Source organism: Erinaceus europaeus, chromosome 11, assembly GCF_950295315.1.
Source record: "Erinaceus europaeus chromosome 11, mEriEur2.1, whole genome shotgun sequence".
NCBI classification, from domain to species: domain Eukaryota; kingdom Metazoa; phylum Chordata; class Mammalia; order Eulipotyphla; family Erinaceidae; genus Erinaceus; species Erinaceus europaeus.
In genome coordinates, this window is record NC_080172.1 from 66,826,852 (window position 1) to 66,843,243 (window position 16,392).

Sequence of the window (16,392 nt, forward strand, 5' to 3'; positions counted from 1 at the left end):
CGGCTTCCCACCTGCAGGGGAGTCGCTTCACAGGCAGTGAAGCAGGTCTGCAGGTATCTATCTTTCTCTCCCCTTCTCTGTCTTCCCCTCCTCTCTCCATTTCTCTCTGTCCTATCCAACAATGAATGATGTCAACAACAATAATAACCACAACAGGACTACAACAACAAGGGCAACAAAAGGGGGGGAGTGGCCTCCAGGAGCAGTGGATTCATGTTTCAGGCACTGAGCCCCAGCAATAGCCCTGGAGGCAAAACAAAAAACAAAACAAAAATAAACAACTAGGATTTTACTCATATACACTAAGTCACCCCCCCCCCCCATTTTAGAATGTGAGAGAAAGAAAGCAAAGCAAACAATACCCCCACCATTCATGGAATTCTATGATCTGCTCACATGTGGTACGAGGAAATTAGGGATTGAACCCAGAACTTCACACATGTAAAGCAACTGCTCTACCACTGAGCCACCTCCCTAGCCTGTGTACAAATATTTGAGAAAAGGAGTTGTTTCCTAAGATTTATTTGTTGGGGGGGAGGGAGAGAAGAGAGAGAACACAAAACACCACTCAATCATACGTGGCACCGAAGGAAACCGGGGCAGTGAGCATGCCAGCATGCATCCTACCTGCAAAGTCATTTCTCTGGTTGAGTCTGTGAGTCCCTGCTTAACTGTTTACAATTCAGCCTCAATCTTAGCTAGTCTAGAAATACCAGTATGATGACAAGAGATTGCCCTTTATTGCTCCTCCTCCTTTTCCCAGGCCCTATAAAAGGCCTTCCCTTGGGCTTCCCAGATGGAATGAAATTGAGGCTTTGTCTTCCTTTCTACTTTTGCCAGTTCTAAATAATCCCTGCTTCTCATTCTTCAAGTACTGGTGCTACTGATTGACTTGAACTGTCCCTGGTGCGCAAGACTCTAATTTGGGTGCTCCAGTAGCAATTTGGCAAGGGCAAGCCAGGAGTTTGTGCTACTGGTAAGTATGCCTGAGACCAAAGGAAGGTTCCAAGGAAGACCCTGCAGGAGTATGTGGACTGTTGTTGCCTAGGAACTCCCCTTATTGTTTCCCTTTTAGCTTCCTTTGAAGGCTACTTTAGAAACTCTGTATCTGACTTGTTTGTTTGCTTTTCATCATGTTTTCTTTTTCTTGTTTTATTTTTTTTTTTCTGGTTTGTTTTGTTAGTTCGATTTGATTTGATTAGGTTGGTTTGTTTTCATCTCATTTTCAGACTCTGGTGTGTTTTGTTTTTAATGTAGTTTGAATCTGTTTCAGTTGGGTAGATTACCATGACTCAAGCAGTAGTGGTCATTGAGCTCTTCATTTGCATTTGCTCTGTCCTATTGAAATGAAGGACTCTCCTGTGAGAGAATTGGGGGGCTGTTGGAGTTTGTTCTTTGTATGAGTACTGGCATTATCTCTGAGTGTCACTTGGTCTGCATATTTGGAACTATTGGATAAGCTGTAAAAAAAATGTTACCAAATAGATTTAATTTTCAAATTGATTAGTTCACTGTAACTACTTGATTAAATTGGACTGAAGGTAGAGAGAAAAAAAAATTATAAGATTTTTTTTTTGCCTCCAGGGTTATCGCTTGGGCTCAGTGCCTGCACCACGAATCCACTGCTCCTGGAGGCCATTTTTCCCCATGTTTGTTGCCCTTATTATTGTTATTACTGTTGTTGTTGGATAGGACAGAGAGAAATCAAGAGAGGAAAGGAAGACAGAGAAGGGGAGAGAAAGACACCTACAGACCTGTTTCACCGCTCGTGAAGTGACTCCCCTGCAGGTGGGGAGCTAGTGGCTGGCCAGGATCCTTGCACTGGTCCTTGTGCTTGGCAACATGTGCACATAACCCACTGTGCTACTGCCCGCCCCCAAGATTATTATTTTTTTAATAGAGCATTGCTCAACTCTGGTTTATGGTGCCATGGGGATTGAACCTGGGACTTTGGAGCCTCAGTTTTGAAGACTCATTGCATAATCATTATGCTATCTACTCCTGCCCAGAAAAAATGTTTTAATTCCATCCTTTCATGGGGCAAATTCTAAACCATCTGATCATGTGAATTTTTTTTCTTTAACCTGTGACCTGGAATGGATCCTGAAGTGTTTGTTTTAAATCTGGTTACAATTTTCCAAACTGGGCTAGGCAGTAGCGCAGAGGGTTAAGAACACCTTTCCAAACTAGCATGTCCAGTTTTTCTTTTCTTTCTTTCTTTTTTTTTTTTTTTTTTTTTTTACCAGAGCACTGATCAGCTCTGGTTTACCTTGGTGCAGGGGATTGAATTGAACCTGGGACTTCGAAGCCTCCAGCATGACAGTGTATTTGCTTAACAATTATGCTATCTACCCCTGCCCAGTTTTTGTTTTATTTGATTTGAAGGTGCTGAGAACCAAGCTCGTTGCTTTTTTTGTTTTTCTGATTACCTCTTCCTCCCGGAAGTTCCTCCTCTTTCCTTGACCTTAAATAATCTATAGCTTCTTTGGTAGAACACATTTGAAATTTTGCTCTTCCCTTCTGACTTTTGTCAATTCTGAATAAATCCTTTCTCTCTCTTTTTCTTTCTTTCTTTCTTTCTTTCTTTCTTTCTTTCTTTCTTTCTTTTTTGTAACCAGAGCACTACTCAGCTATGACTTATGGTGGTGTGGGGGATTGAACCCTGGGACTTTTGGAGCCTCAGGCATGAGAGTCTCTTTGCATAAACATTATGCTATCTACCCCCACCCCTCCCTTTCTTTTTGTAAAATTTTATTTATTTACTTTTGTCATCAGAGTTATCAGTGGGGTTCAGAGTCTGCAGAATTACACCATTCCCAGTTGAAAACATATTTAATTGTCTTTTGGCTGGCAAATGGACAGGGGATGCAGGAAAGAATAAGGTAGCATGCAGCAAAAATTCTAGGGAAATTATTGAAATAAATTAAGAAATAGTCACCAAAAGAAGGGTGGACAGTAAAAAGCCATCTGCCTGAAGGCTGACACAGAGGAAGGCATGCCAGCAAGGAGAGCGCCAACTGCTTGTCTACAATTCCTGAAGGCAGGAATGCACTGCTTATATGCCTACAATTGAAAACTAGGTTTTGTGGGAAAGCGGGGTGAAGTTAAGTGTGATACCTACCCTGGCATCAGGGCACATTTCTGTCATATTCAATTACCAGGTGTGAAAGCCTTTTCTTTTGATATTCAGAATGGCTAGAAGTTTTTTCACTTGTAAATGTCTTAAGCCTGGGGTTTTCACTGGCCTACCTCTGAACTGTTGCTATTCTGTCAGCCTAGCCAAACCATATATATTGTCTCCAGGGTTATCACTTGGGCTCAGTGCCTGCACTACAAATCCACTGCTCCTGGAGGCTATTTTTTCCTTTTTGTTGCCCTTGTTGTTTATAGTTGTTGCTATTGCTGTCGTTGTTGGATAGGACAGAGAGAAACTGAGAGAGGAGAGGAAGACAGAGAGGGGGAGAGAAAGATAGACACCCAAAGACCTGTTTCGCCACTTGTGAAGCAACCCCCCCTGCAGGTGGGGAACCCAGGGCTTGAACCGGATCCTTGATGCCAGGTCTTTGCGTTTCGTGCCATGTGTGCTTAACCCACTCTGCTATCGCCTGCCCCCCCCATGTATAATTTTTATGTCACAGCATCAATGGCATTTATTTTTCCTTGATAGTCTGTGAGAGACAAAGAAGGGGATAGAGTGTGAGAGACAGAGAAAGGGGGAGGAAAAAGAGAAGAGAAGAGGAGAGGAGAGGAGAGGAGAGGAGAGGAGAGGAGAGGAGAGGAGAGGAGAGAAGAAGACACCTGTAGCAGGTGGAACCAGAGGCTTGAACCTATGTTCTTACACATGGTAACTTGTGTTATATATATATATATATTCCCTTTTGTTGCTCTTGTTGTTTTTTAATTGTTGTAGTTATTATTGTTGTCATCGTTGTTGGATAGGACAGAGAGAAATGGAGAAAGGAGGGGAAGACAAAGAGGAGAGAAAGATAGACACCTGCAGACCTGCTTCACTGCCTGTGAAGTGACTCCCCTGCAGGTGGGGAGCCGGGGACTTGAACCAGGATCCTTACCCTGGTCCTTGCGATTTGCACCATGTGCACTTAACCTGCTGCACTACTGCCTGACTCAGTTCTGGGAATTCTTACCCAATTCAATTTTATAACCTTTCAGTTGTCAGAAACTTCTTCTTTCTTCTAGCGTTTGCCCTTCTTCCGTAGCCAGTCAACAGCATCAGGTTGAGCCTGATGTAAAGTTTCGAGACCTCCTTTGAATCTGGAGAGGTGGCAGTCATTGACTATGTGGGTCATAGTCTGTCTGTAGCCGCAGGGGCAGTTCAGGTCATCTCTGGCTCCCCAGCGATGGAACATAGCGGCGCACTGGCCATGGCCTGTTCGATAGCGATTGAGGAGGGCCCAATCATAACGTGCTAGGTCAAAGCTGGGTTGACGCTTGCAGGGGTCTGTGATGAGGTGTTTGTTCTTTACCTCAGCTGACTGCCAACTCTGTTTCCAAGAGACTGGAACAGAGAAGTTCAGTGTAGGCATAGGGGACCTGCCCCGACCAGCAGGGCGGTGAACAGGGGCTAGGAACCTAAAAGACCTGGAATGATAGGGACATCAGACACGAAAGAACGACAGCAAGACAAGTTTCTGATCAAGCTGCAAAATTTTATTGTGTTCATAGGCATTATAAGGCTTTGGGGAAGGAGAGGGAATGCTGGGGGGGGGGGGATCGGGAGGGGGAGCAAACTTCAAAGCGGAATGTTCCTTGCAACAAACAATGGCCGAAACCATGTTTATTACCACAACTGTGTGTTGACTCAATTGATTACTGATAAATGGTTTACCTGAGGGGAAATGGCCTGCCCAGGGGGGAATTAACACTTGTCTCGAGGGATTCCATTGTCTCAAAGCTTATCATCTATCAAGCAGAGAAATGGCTCCTGGCAGGGACCAGATTGGGTGACGAGAAGTCAAGCGTTGGACAGGGTGGGCGAAGATATCCGCGTATATTGGCAGGTCCGGTCGAGTGTAGACGTGGGAAATGAACTTAGATAATTCCGCATCCCGACGAATATCTGGCGGTGCGATGTTGCTAAGAACTGGCAGCCATGGAACCGGGGTGGAACGGATGGTTCCAGAAATTATCTTCATGGAGGAATATAATTTGGAATCGACCAAATGGACATGGGGGCTACGGAACCATACTGGGGCACAGTATTCTGCAGTGGAATACTGTCAGAAACTTGTATTCTAGAGCTCTTAATAGAGTGTTTTCCATAAAGTCCTTCTCTGAAGATGAATCACTTTTTTTTTCCCCCCTAAAGCACCGCTCAGCTCTGGCTTATGGTGACAATAGGGATTGAACCTGGGACCTTGCAGCATCCATCATGAAAGTCTTCTGTATAATCACTATGATGTTATCTCCCCATCCCAATGGAAATTAATTAACTTTAGAATTGGTGTTTGTTTAGGTGAATGGACTGTTCTGGTCTCCAGTACTTTCAGTTGTCCCAGGAGACTGGAATGTAGATGGGAGGAATGGACTCCCTTGGGCGAAACAGGAGAAGCTTATCTACCTACATCATGATTACTGCAAGGGGAACCTGGAATTCATTTTCCTATTTCCCAACTTCCTTACATATTACCTACTTTTCAAAGTTGAAAAACTTTCATCCTTATACTATCCTTCTTGATAGTTCAAATCACATATATTGGTTATAATTCTTATCCCTTAGAATATTTCATGTCTCCCCACCCATACCCCAATAAACGGTTTCTCTGGGATTTTGAGCCTGCAAGATCCCACCTTTCCCTGAGAAGTTTTTTTTTTTTCCTTCCATATCAAGGATGAAACATAAAGAGGAGAGATATATCACTACTCTGCCTCTTGTGAAGCTTCCCCTTTGCTTGGGGCCTCCCATGGGACCCCAGGAGTTTGAACCTGGTTCTACAGCCATGTGAAAATGAACTATTTCACAGCCCCTAGCAATTCTAATGAAAATAAAGAAATAAACAACTGTGGACTGTCTGTTATACCAGCATTCTGAAGATTAATTATAAATATATTTTATAATTTCTAGAATATAATTGTCCTCACAGAAATTTTCTTTTCCTTTTTTTATTTTGTTTGTTTTGTGTAGCTGGCATTTATGAGCAATTTCACTATTCCTGAACTACTTTTTCATTCAGATAGACAAAGATACTACAGCACTAGAGTTTTCTCTCTGCCACCATGGCACTCTTGTGTGGTGTTGGGGTGCAACCTGGACCAAACACATGGCAGGTATCCCACTCAGCCTCCCCCAAACCCTGTATTTCTTCTTCTTCTACTCCCATGGATTAAAGCCAGAGTCTTGTGAATGGGAAGCATATGCTCTACCACAGAATTACATTCTTGGTCTCCAAAGTAATTTTTTTTCTATTTTAATTAACAAGGGGCACCATTCAGCTCTGGCTTATGGTGGTACCTAGATTTGAAACTGGAACCTCTGAGGCTCAAGCATGAAAGTCTTTTGCATAACCTTTATGCTATCTCTTCAGCCCAGGACTCTGTGCTTTAAGTCCAGCACTCTAATCACTGTGTAACCTGGTAATTCACAGTAATTTCTTGTTCTCCTTCGCCCTCCCTCTTTCCCTATTTCTCCTCTTCTTCTTTTAATAAGCTAGGGTCTGATGCACATACAATTTCACTACTCCTGGGATTCTTTTATCATTTAGAGGGTAAGAGACAGAGCAGAGAGAGAAAGGAGAGACATCACAGCAACCAGAGCTGCCACCACCACGCCACCCCAATTCCATGGTACCCTCATGTAGTTCCAGGAGTTTTCTAATTTTTTTTTCTTCTTCCTCCAGGGTTATTGCTGGGCTCGGTGCCTGCACCATGAATCCACCGCTCCTGGAGGCCATTTTTTCCCCCTTTTGTTGCCCTTGTTGTAGCTTCCTTGTGGTTATTATTATTGCCCTTGTTGACGCAATTCTTTGTTGGATAGGACAGAGAGAAATGGAGAGAGGAGGGGAAGACAGAGAAGGGGAGAGAAAGATAGACACCTGCAGACCTGCTTCACCGCCTGTGAAGCGACTCCCCTGCAGGTGGGAAGCCGGGGGCTGGAACCGGGATCCTTACGCCGGTCCCTGCACTTTGCGCCACCTGCGCTTAACCCACTGCGCCACCGCCCGACCCCCCAGTTTTCTAATTTTTTCAATGTGGCACAAAATTTGTTCACTAATAGACTCAAAATCTTTAGTTCTTTTAAATAAACTGAAAGTAGATCAACATTGATCAGTAATAAATGTTTAAGTAGCTTATTTTAACATGATCAAAATGTTTCATAATATCTACCACTCAGTATAACTTTGACCTCATTTACAAATAGTTCCTGCTCTCATTTTTAATATTTTATTTATTTGATGGAGTCAGAGAGAAATTGAGAGGGAAAGGAGAGATAGAGAAAGAGATACCTGCAGCACTGCTTCACTGTTTCTGAAGCTTCCTTCCTGCAGGTAGGGACTGGGGCTATGAACTCAGGTCCATGTATATTTTAATATGTGCAGTCAACCCATTGCAACACCATCCAGCTCCATTCCCCTCTTTTTTCATTTTTCTTTTTATCTCTCAAGTAAGAACTACCTTTCTTTTTTAAAATGATTTTCTTTTTTTTTTTATTTTCCCTTTTGCTGCCCTTGTTTTTTATTGTTGTTGTAATTATTATTGTTGTTATTGATGTCGTCATTGTTAGATAGGACAGAGAGAAGTGGAGAGAGGAGGGGAAGACAGAGAGAGAGTGAGAAAGACACCTGCAGACCTGCTTCACCGCCTGTGAAGCAACTCCCCTGCAGGTGGGGAAGGGGGGGAGGGGACACCAGGATCCTTACCCGGGTCCTTGCGCTTTGCGCCACGAGTGCTTAACCCACTGCGCTACTGTCCGACTCCTGAGAACTACCTTTCTACAGTTTGCATTTCAAAGATGCGGCTCCTAGTTCTACAACATAATGAACATTAACATCTCTAAAGCATAGATACTAATTTCTCCAAGAAAGACTTGTTTCCTCTACCCAGATCTTAAAAGCTTTTGCAAACTTCTTTAAATGAATCGGAGCATAGCCTCAGAGGTGCACAGTAGATAAAGCATTGGGGTCTCTGGCATGAGGTCCAGAGTTTGAGCATTTCTGATTTCTGATTCTCTCTGGTTCATGTAAATAATTAACTTTTTTTTTTTTTTTGATAGAGACAGAGAACACAGAGCTAGTGAGAATGAAAAGACCAAGAAACCACAGCACCAAAACGTCTTTCAATGCAATGGAGGCGAGGCTCAAACCCGGGTTGTGCACAAGGCAAAATAGCACAGTATTCAAGTGAGCTATCTCATCCACCCAAATAAGCCTTAAAAAACAAAAACGATCCCTATGATCTAGATTTAGATCTATGTCTTTGTAGTTTATTTAGAAAAATCTTTCCATGTGGCCTCAAAATGATTCTAAGTACCAGCTTCTAATTTTGTTGACTTAAAAAAAATAATTAAACTCAGGCAGCCTCAAACTGGAAGAAGAGAGCTCCACTGACAGAAGTCAGGAGGACTCTTAGAAAAGTGAGAGAAGGGGGAGTCGGGCTGTAGTGCAGCAGGTTAAGCGCAGGTGGTGCAAAGCACAAGGACCGGCATAAGGATCCCGGTTCGAACCCCAGCTCCCCACCTGCAGGGGACTCGCTTCACAGGTGATGAAGCAGGTCTGCAGGTGTCTATCTTTCTCTCCTCCTCTCTGTCTTCCCCTCCTCTCTCCATTTCTCTCTGTCCTATCCAACAATGACAACAACAATAATAACTACAACAATAGGACAACAAAAGGGAATAAATAAAATTTTTTAAAAATTAAAAAAAAAAAGAAAAGAAAAGTGAGAGAAGGGAGTTGGGTGGTAGCGCAGGGGGTTAAGCACAGGTGGTGCAAAGCGCAAGGCCCAGAGTAAGGATCCTGGTTTAAGCCCCCAGCATCCCAAGATTCACAAGCGGTGAAGCAGGTCTGCAGCTGTCAATCTTTCTCTCCCCCTCTCTGTGGCTTCCCCTCTTCTCTCTTTTTCTCTCTGTCCTATCCAACAACGATGACAACAATAAAAGCAAAGGCAACAAAAGGGAATAAATAAGTATTTTTAAAATGAAAGTTTTTTTTAAAAAGAAGTGAGAGAAAAGCAAGAAAAGTTGTTATCTATAGCTTAAAGTCTTTTTTTTCTTCAGGAGGAAATTTTTGTTTATTTGCTTTGTAAGAGGCCTCAATTAGCTTAAAGTTTTGCTGGCTACTGATGATTGGTTCTTCTTGGATTTTAATTTCCTAACCTTGGGGCATTTATAGATTTAGATTTTGGTTTTCTTCGCTCAGTGTAAAGGCTTTCTCGGATCATTAATTTAGCAATGCTTACCAGGGGATTTTCCCCTTGGTTTACTCTGAAGCTTGTTCTTTGGAGCCGTTTGTGGGAAGAAAAAAAAAAAAGGCTACTTTTGTGTCTAGACTGGTGGAGGAAGGGCTTAGGATGCTATTAAATCACAGTCTTTACTCCTCCCCTTAGGAAGTAAAGTCCATGGACAGGAGAACGTATGTTGGCTCCAACCTCCCAGGCACTTAGAATGCTCTTTTGTTTCACAGTGGAATGGAATGGCATAGGATAAAAGCAACAGTCCAGAAAGTCGTGTACCTTATTTTTCTTCCTTGACTGCTTCATCTATAGGGAATTGCTTTGCTGAACACATCAAAGGTAAGAAGCAAATGGGACTGTGCTGTGGGGCTGATTTTCTCTAACATTTTTAGTGGCCCAGCATCTTTCTTCATTCTCGCCGAGGCTGCTCACCAAACGACCATTTCACACGTGCTGCTGGGAATGTCTACTTTGCAGTAAAAAACAGTCTCCTGCCTTCTCAACAGTGGGAGATAGGAACCCTGGATACCCTTCTTTTAGTTTGACTAAGTATATGACTCATTTGTGAGCCGGCAACATGTTTTATGACATTTCACTCTTTTAAAAAATTTTTTTTATTATCTTTATTTATTTATTAGATAGAGACAGCCAGAAATTGAGAGGGAAGAGGGTGACAGAAAGGGAGAGAGACAGACACCTGCAACACTTCACCACTTGTGAAGCTTCTCCCCTGCAGGTGGGGACCGGGGGCTTGAACCCGGGTCATTGTGAACTATAACACATGTGCTTAACCAGGTGCACCACCACCCAGCCCCGACATTTCACTCTTGCATACTTTCTGTGCACATTTCTTCTCAGAGCAAGAACATGCAGCTCCAGAACCACAAGATTACTGTCACACTCAGGAGAGATCTAACTGCAGCTACACTACAGTCTAAATGTAAACTTCTACAATTATCCTTTACAACTTGTTTTGTTTTCTGGTCTAGGACCAGCTCAAGAGATAGTCATTGCATTTTGTGGTCAAGTTTATTTTGTCCCCTAGAACATTTCCATTTTCATAATTTTTTAATTCAAATCACTTTATTATTTATTTTTGGAGAGAGACAGAGAGAAATTAAGAGATGAGGGGGAGATAGTGAGGGAGATAGTCCAGTCCCCATCCTCCTGAAGGAAGTGTCTATGCTGTGATGGCTTTCTCTCTGTTTCTCTATCTGAAAAAATCAGGCTAGAGTGGTGAAATCCAGTAATGATAAACAATAATAAATTAATTAACTTACCCAGAGGACCAGAGTGATGTACAGCTCCCTTAAGGTTTGGCTTGCAAACCTGTCAGGAGGACACTGAGGACAGTTCTAGGAAGGTGCTACCCCACAGTCAGTGGGTCAGATGTTGCAGTTTTCCTTGAAATCAAAACTAGTTATCTCAGTATAGTGGCTATGCAAAAGACTTTCATTCCTGAGGTTCAGAGGTCCCAGATTCAATCCCTCCATAAACCAGAGCTGAATGGTATTCTGGTCTTTCTCTCTGTGTCTTTCTCTCTGTATCTCTCTTGTTAAAATAAAATAAATAAAATAGTTGGTAGTGAGATTTTTATATGGTGGTTTCGCTAGCCCTAACATCATAATTTTCCTTTAGCTTTTCCTCATTTGCTCATGGTACTACCTTGAACATACTTTATAAAATAAACAGATAAGGGGACATAGGCACTCTGGTTTCATATATAATTTTTTAAAAATACATAATTATCAAGACATTTTCTAAATGCTTTGCGAGAACCATGTGGATTTGCTATGTGAAGTCAGGCAACAAAACTCTGTAAAAATTGCCAAAGACAGTAAAAAAAAAATGTCCCGTTTGTGGCTTCAAGATTGAGATCAGAGAATCTGGCCTGGGAGGCAGTGCAGTGGATAAAGCGTTGAACTTGAAAGTGCGAGGTCCTGAACTTAATACTTAGTGTTGTATATGCCAGAGTGAAGTTCTGGTTCACTCTCACCTCACTCATAAATTAATATTTTTATAAATAAATTTTAAAAAAAGATTTGGGTCAGGCAGTGAGTATGCAAGGACCTGGGTTCTCTGCTCCCACCTGCAGGGAAATGCTTCACAAGTAGGGCTGCAAGTATTCTCTCTCTCTCTCTCTTTCTCCCCCTTCTCTCTTGATTTCTCTCCTATCCAAAATAAATAAATAATTTTTAAAAATTAACAGACTGGGGAAATAACATAATAATTATACAAAAGACTCTCATGCATGAGGCTCTGAGGTCCCAGGTTCAGTCCCCAGCCAACACTATAAGCCAGAGCTGAGTAGTGCTCTGGTCTCCCTTTCTCTGTCTCATTAAAGTAAAATAAAATAAAATAAGCATTAACATGAAATCAGAGATTCTATAACAACTTTACAAATAAGAGAGAAATATATTTTCAAAGGAGTGGGCTAAAAACAATTGAAGTAAAAGTCATTTTACAACACAGAGAATGATAAAGTTAAAAACAAAAAAATTAGGCAGCTGAGGAAATAGCTTGGCTGGTTAAAAAGGTCAGACTTTTATGCCTGAGGTTCCTAGTTCAACTTCTGTAACTGCGGATTGGAGTGGTGCTCTGGCTTCTCTCTGTCTCTCCTTCTCTCCAACGGGTAGGAAACTCTCATACATAATAAATAGGTTATGAAAAATACTTTTTAAAAGTTATATTTTGTGGCCTGGGAAGTGGCACAGTGGATAAAGCTTTGGGCTCTCGGGCATGAGGTCCCAAATTTAATCCGTGGTATATGTGGCACAATGATGCCCTGGTGCTCTCACTAATAATTTTTTTATAATTTATTTCTTTATTGGGGAATTAATGTTTTACATTCAACAGTAAATACAATAGTTTGTACATGCATAACATTCCCCAGATTCCCATTTAACAATACAACCCCCACTATGTCATTTATCATCTTTCTTGGACCTGTATTCTCCCCACCCACACACCCACCCCAGAGTTTTTTACTTTGGTGCAATACGCCAATTCCATTTCAGGTTCTACTTGTGTTTTCTTTTCTAATCTTGTTTTTCAACTTCATCCTGAGAGTGAGATCATCCCATATTCATCCTTCTGTTTCTGACTTATTTCACTCAACATGATTTTTTCAAGGTCCATCCAAGATCGACTGAAAACGGTGAAGTCATAATTTTTTACAACTGAGTAGTATTCCATTGTGTATATATACAACTTGCTCAGCCACTCATCTGTTGTTGAACACCTGGGTGCTTCCAGGTTTTGGCTATTACAAATTGTGCTGCCAAGAACATATGTGTACACAGATCTTTTTGGATGGATGTGTTGGGTTCCTTAGGATATATCCCCAGAAGAGGAATTGCAGGGTCATAGGGTAGGTCCATTTCTAGCCTTCTGAGAGTTCTCCAGACTGTTCTCCACAGAGGTTGGACCAATTGACATTCCCACCAGCAGTGTAGGAGGGTTCCTTTGACCCCACACCCTCTCCAGCATTTGCTGCTGTTACCTTTTCTGATGTATGACATTCTCACAGGAGTGAAGTGATATCTCATTGTTGTCTTTATTTGCATTTCTCTGACAATCAGAGACTTGGAGCATTTTTTTTTTTTCCCTCCTCCAGGGTTATTGCTGGGCTCGGTGCCTGCACCATGAATCCACCGCTCCTGGAGGCCATTTTTTTCCCCTTTTGTTGCCCTTGTTGTAGCTTCCTTGTGGTTATTATTATTGCCCTTGTTGACGCAATTCGTTGTTGGATAGGACAGAGAGAAATGGAGAGAGGAGGGGAAGACAGAGAAGGGGAGAGAAAGATAGACACCTGCAGACCTGCTTCACCGCCTGTGAAGCGACTCCCCTGCAGGTGGGGAGCCAGGAGCTCGAACTGGGATCCTTACGCCGGTCCCTGCGCTTTGCGCCACATGCGCTTAACCCACTGCGCCACCGCCCGACCCCTGTCTTGGAGCATTTTTTCTTGTGTTTCTCGCCTTTTGGATCTCTTCTGTGGTCAATATTCTGTCCAAGTCCTCCCCCCATTTTTGGATGGTGTTATTTGTTATCATGTTGTTGGGTCTGGCAAGCTCTTGATATATGTTGGTTATTAAACTCTTGTCTGATGTATGGCATGTAAAGATCTTCTCCCATTCTGTGAGGGGTCTCTTGGTTTGGGTAGTGGTTTCTTTTGCTGTGCAGAAGCTTTTTAATTTGATGCAGTCCCATAAGTTTATACTTGCCTTAGTCTTCTCTGTAATTGGATTTGTTTCATTGAAAATGTCTTTAAAATTTATGCGGAAAAGAGTTCTGCCAATATTTTCCTCTAAGTATTTGATAGTTTGTGGTCTAACATTCAAGTCCTTGATCCACTTGGAATTTACTTTTGTATTTGGTGAAATACAGTGATTCAGTTTCATTCTTCTGCATGTTTCAACCCATTGTTTCCGACACCATTTGTTGAAGAGACTCTGCTTTCCCCATGTAATAGTCTGGGCCCCTTTGTCAAAGATTAGATGTCCATAGGTGTGGGGCCTCATTTCTGGGCTTCAGTTCTATTTCACTGGTCAGTGTGTCTGTTCATATTCCAGTACCAAGAAGTTTTGAATGACAATGGCCCTATAATACAGTTTGAGATCTGGGAGTGTGATGCCTCCAGTTCTGTTCTTTTTTCTCAAGATTGTTTTGGTAATTCTAGGTCTTTTCTGGTTCCAGATAAACATTTGTAGCATTTTTTTCTATTCTCCTAAAAAATGTGCTTGGGATCTTGATGGGGATAGCATTAAATTTGTAGATGTCTCTGGGTAATATATTCATTTTGATGATGTTAATTCTTCCAACCCATGAACATGGAATATCTTTCCACTTCTTTGTGTCTTTTTCAATTTCTTTGAGTAGTGACTCATAATTTTCAGTATACAAGTCTTTCACTTCTTTGGTTAGGTTTACTCCTAGATATTTTATTGTTTTTGTTGCTACAGTAAAAGGAATTGATTTCTGGATTTCAATTTCTTCTAACTTAGTGTTTGCATAGAGGAATGCCACTGACTTTTGAATGTTAATTTTATAGCCTGACACCTTACTGTATTGCCTGATGATTTCCAAAAGCTTCTTGCTGGATTCCTTAGGTTTTTCCATGTATACTATCATGTCATCTGCAAATAAGGAGAGTTTGACTTCTTCTCTTCCAATCTGTATCCCTTGAATTCCTTGCTCCTGCCTGATTGCTATGGCAAGAACTTCCAACACTATGTTGAATAGTAATGGTGATAGTGGGCAGCCCTGTCTAGTACCTGATCTGAGTGGAAATGCTTCCAGTTTTTCACCATTGAGTATGATGCTGGCTATAGGTTTGCTATATATAGACTCCACTATCTTCAGGAATTTTCCATCTATTCCCATTTTTTGTAGTGTTTTGATCATAAAGGGATGTTGTATTTTGTCAAAGGCTTTCTCTGCATCTATTGATATGACCATGTGGTTTTTGGTCTTGCCTTTTTTGATGTGGTGGATCACATTGATTGAGTTACGTATATTAAACCAACCTTGCATGCCTGGGATAAACCCCACTTGGTCATGATGAACAATCTTTTTGATATACTGCTGTATCCGGTTGGCTAGAATCTTGTTCAATATTTTCGCATCTATGTTCATCAGAGATATTGGTCTGTAGTTTTCTTTTTTGGTTGTGTCCCTGTCTGCTTTTGGTATCAGGGTGATGTTGGCTTCATAGAAGCTGGCAGGGAGTATTCCAGTGTCTTCAATCTTCTGGAAGACTTTTAAAAGTAGAGGTATTAGTTCTTCTTTGAAGGTTTTATAGAATTCATTTGTAAAACCATCTGGTCCAGGACTTTTATTCTTGGGAAGGTTTTTGATAACTGTTTCAGTTTCATTAGCTGTGATGGGCCTGTTGATGTTATCCACTTCCTCTTGACTTAGTTTTGGAAGTTGGTAGGTATTTAGGAAATCGTCCATTTCTTCTAGGTTCTCTAGCTTGGTGGCATATAGTTGTTCATAGAAGCCTCGCATGATATGTTGAATTTCTGCGGTGTCTGTTGTGATATCTCCTCTTTCATTTACTATCCGATTTATTTGGGTCTTATCTCTTTTTTGTTTTGTGAGTCTGGCTAAAGGTTTGTCGATTTTGTTTACTCTTTCGAAGAACCAACATTTACTTTCATTGATCTTTTGTATGGCTTTCCTATTCTCAATGTTATTTATTTCTGCCCTAACTTTAGTGATTTCTGTCCTTCTGGTTGCTTTAGGATTCCTTTGTTGTTCTTCTTCTAGGTCTTTAAGATGTGCAATCAGGCTGTTTATTTGTGCTTTTTCTTGTTTCCTAATGTGTGCTTGTATAGCTATGAACTTCCCTCTTAGGACTGCTTTAGCTGTGTCCCAAATATTTTGATAGCGTGTGTCTTCATTTTCATTGAACTCTCGAAACATTTTGATTTCTTCCTTGATTTCCTCTTTGACCCAGAAGTTGTTAAGAAGTGTACTCTTGAGCTTCCACATTTTGAGACTGTTACTAATCTTTTGTTGATTGTTAAGTTTTAGTTTAATTCCACTGTGGTCTGAAAAGATGTTTGGGATGATTTTGGTGCTCTTGAATTGGCTGATGCTGTCTTTGTAGCCTAACATATGGTCTATCCTTGAGAATGATCTATGTGGATTTGAGTAAAATGTGTATTCCAGTTTCTTGGAATGAATGACTCTGAAAATGTCCAATAGTTCTAGTTTATCTATCTCTTCAGTTAGCTCCCTTATGTCTTTACTGTTTTTCTGCCTGGATGATCTGTCAAGTTGAGAGAGTGGGGTGTTGAAGTCCCCTACTATGATTGTGTTACTGTTAATATATTACTGTAGCTCTTTCAGTAGAAGTTTGAGGTATTTAGATGGCTTCTCATTGGGTGCATAGATGTTAATAATTGTTAAGTCTTCTTGATTTACTGATCCTCTGAGCATTAAGTAGTGTCCATTCCTATCTTTTTTAATCTTATCTATTTTAAA

At 41.4% G+C, this 16,392-nt stretch overlaps 1 protein-coding gene across 2 annotated transcripts in view; it reads left to right on the forward strand.

Annotated features, from left to right (window-relative positions):
* The first annotated feature begins 853 nt into the window (after nt 1–853).
* The window catches only part of SLC16A4 (solute carrier family 16 member 4), a 70,562-nt gene continuing 55,023 nt past the window's right edge, over nt 854–16,392 (forward strand). Inside the window, exon 1 of one of the 2 annotated variants that reach the window (XM_060201918.1) lies at nt 854–976. The gene's annotated coding sequence lies outside the window, so the exon portion shown is untranslated. Of the gene's footprint in view, nt 977–9,595; nt 9,742–16,392 lie in introns of those variants that run through there. The other variant, XM_007529377.3, reaches the window with a different exon arrangement.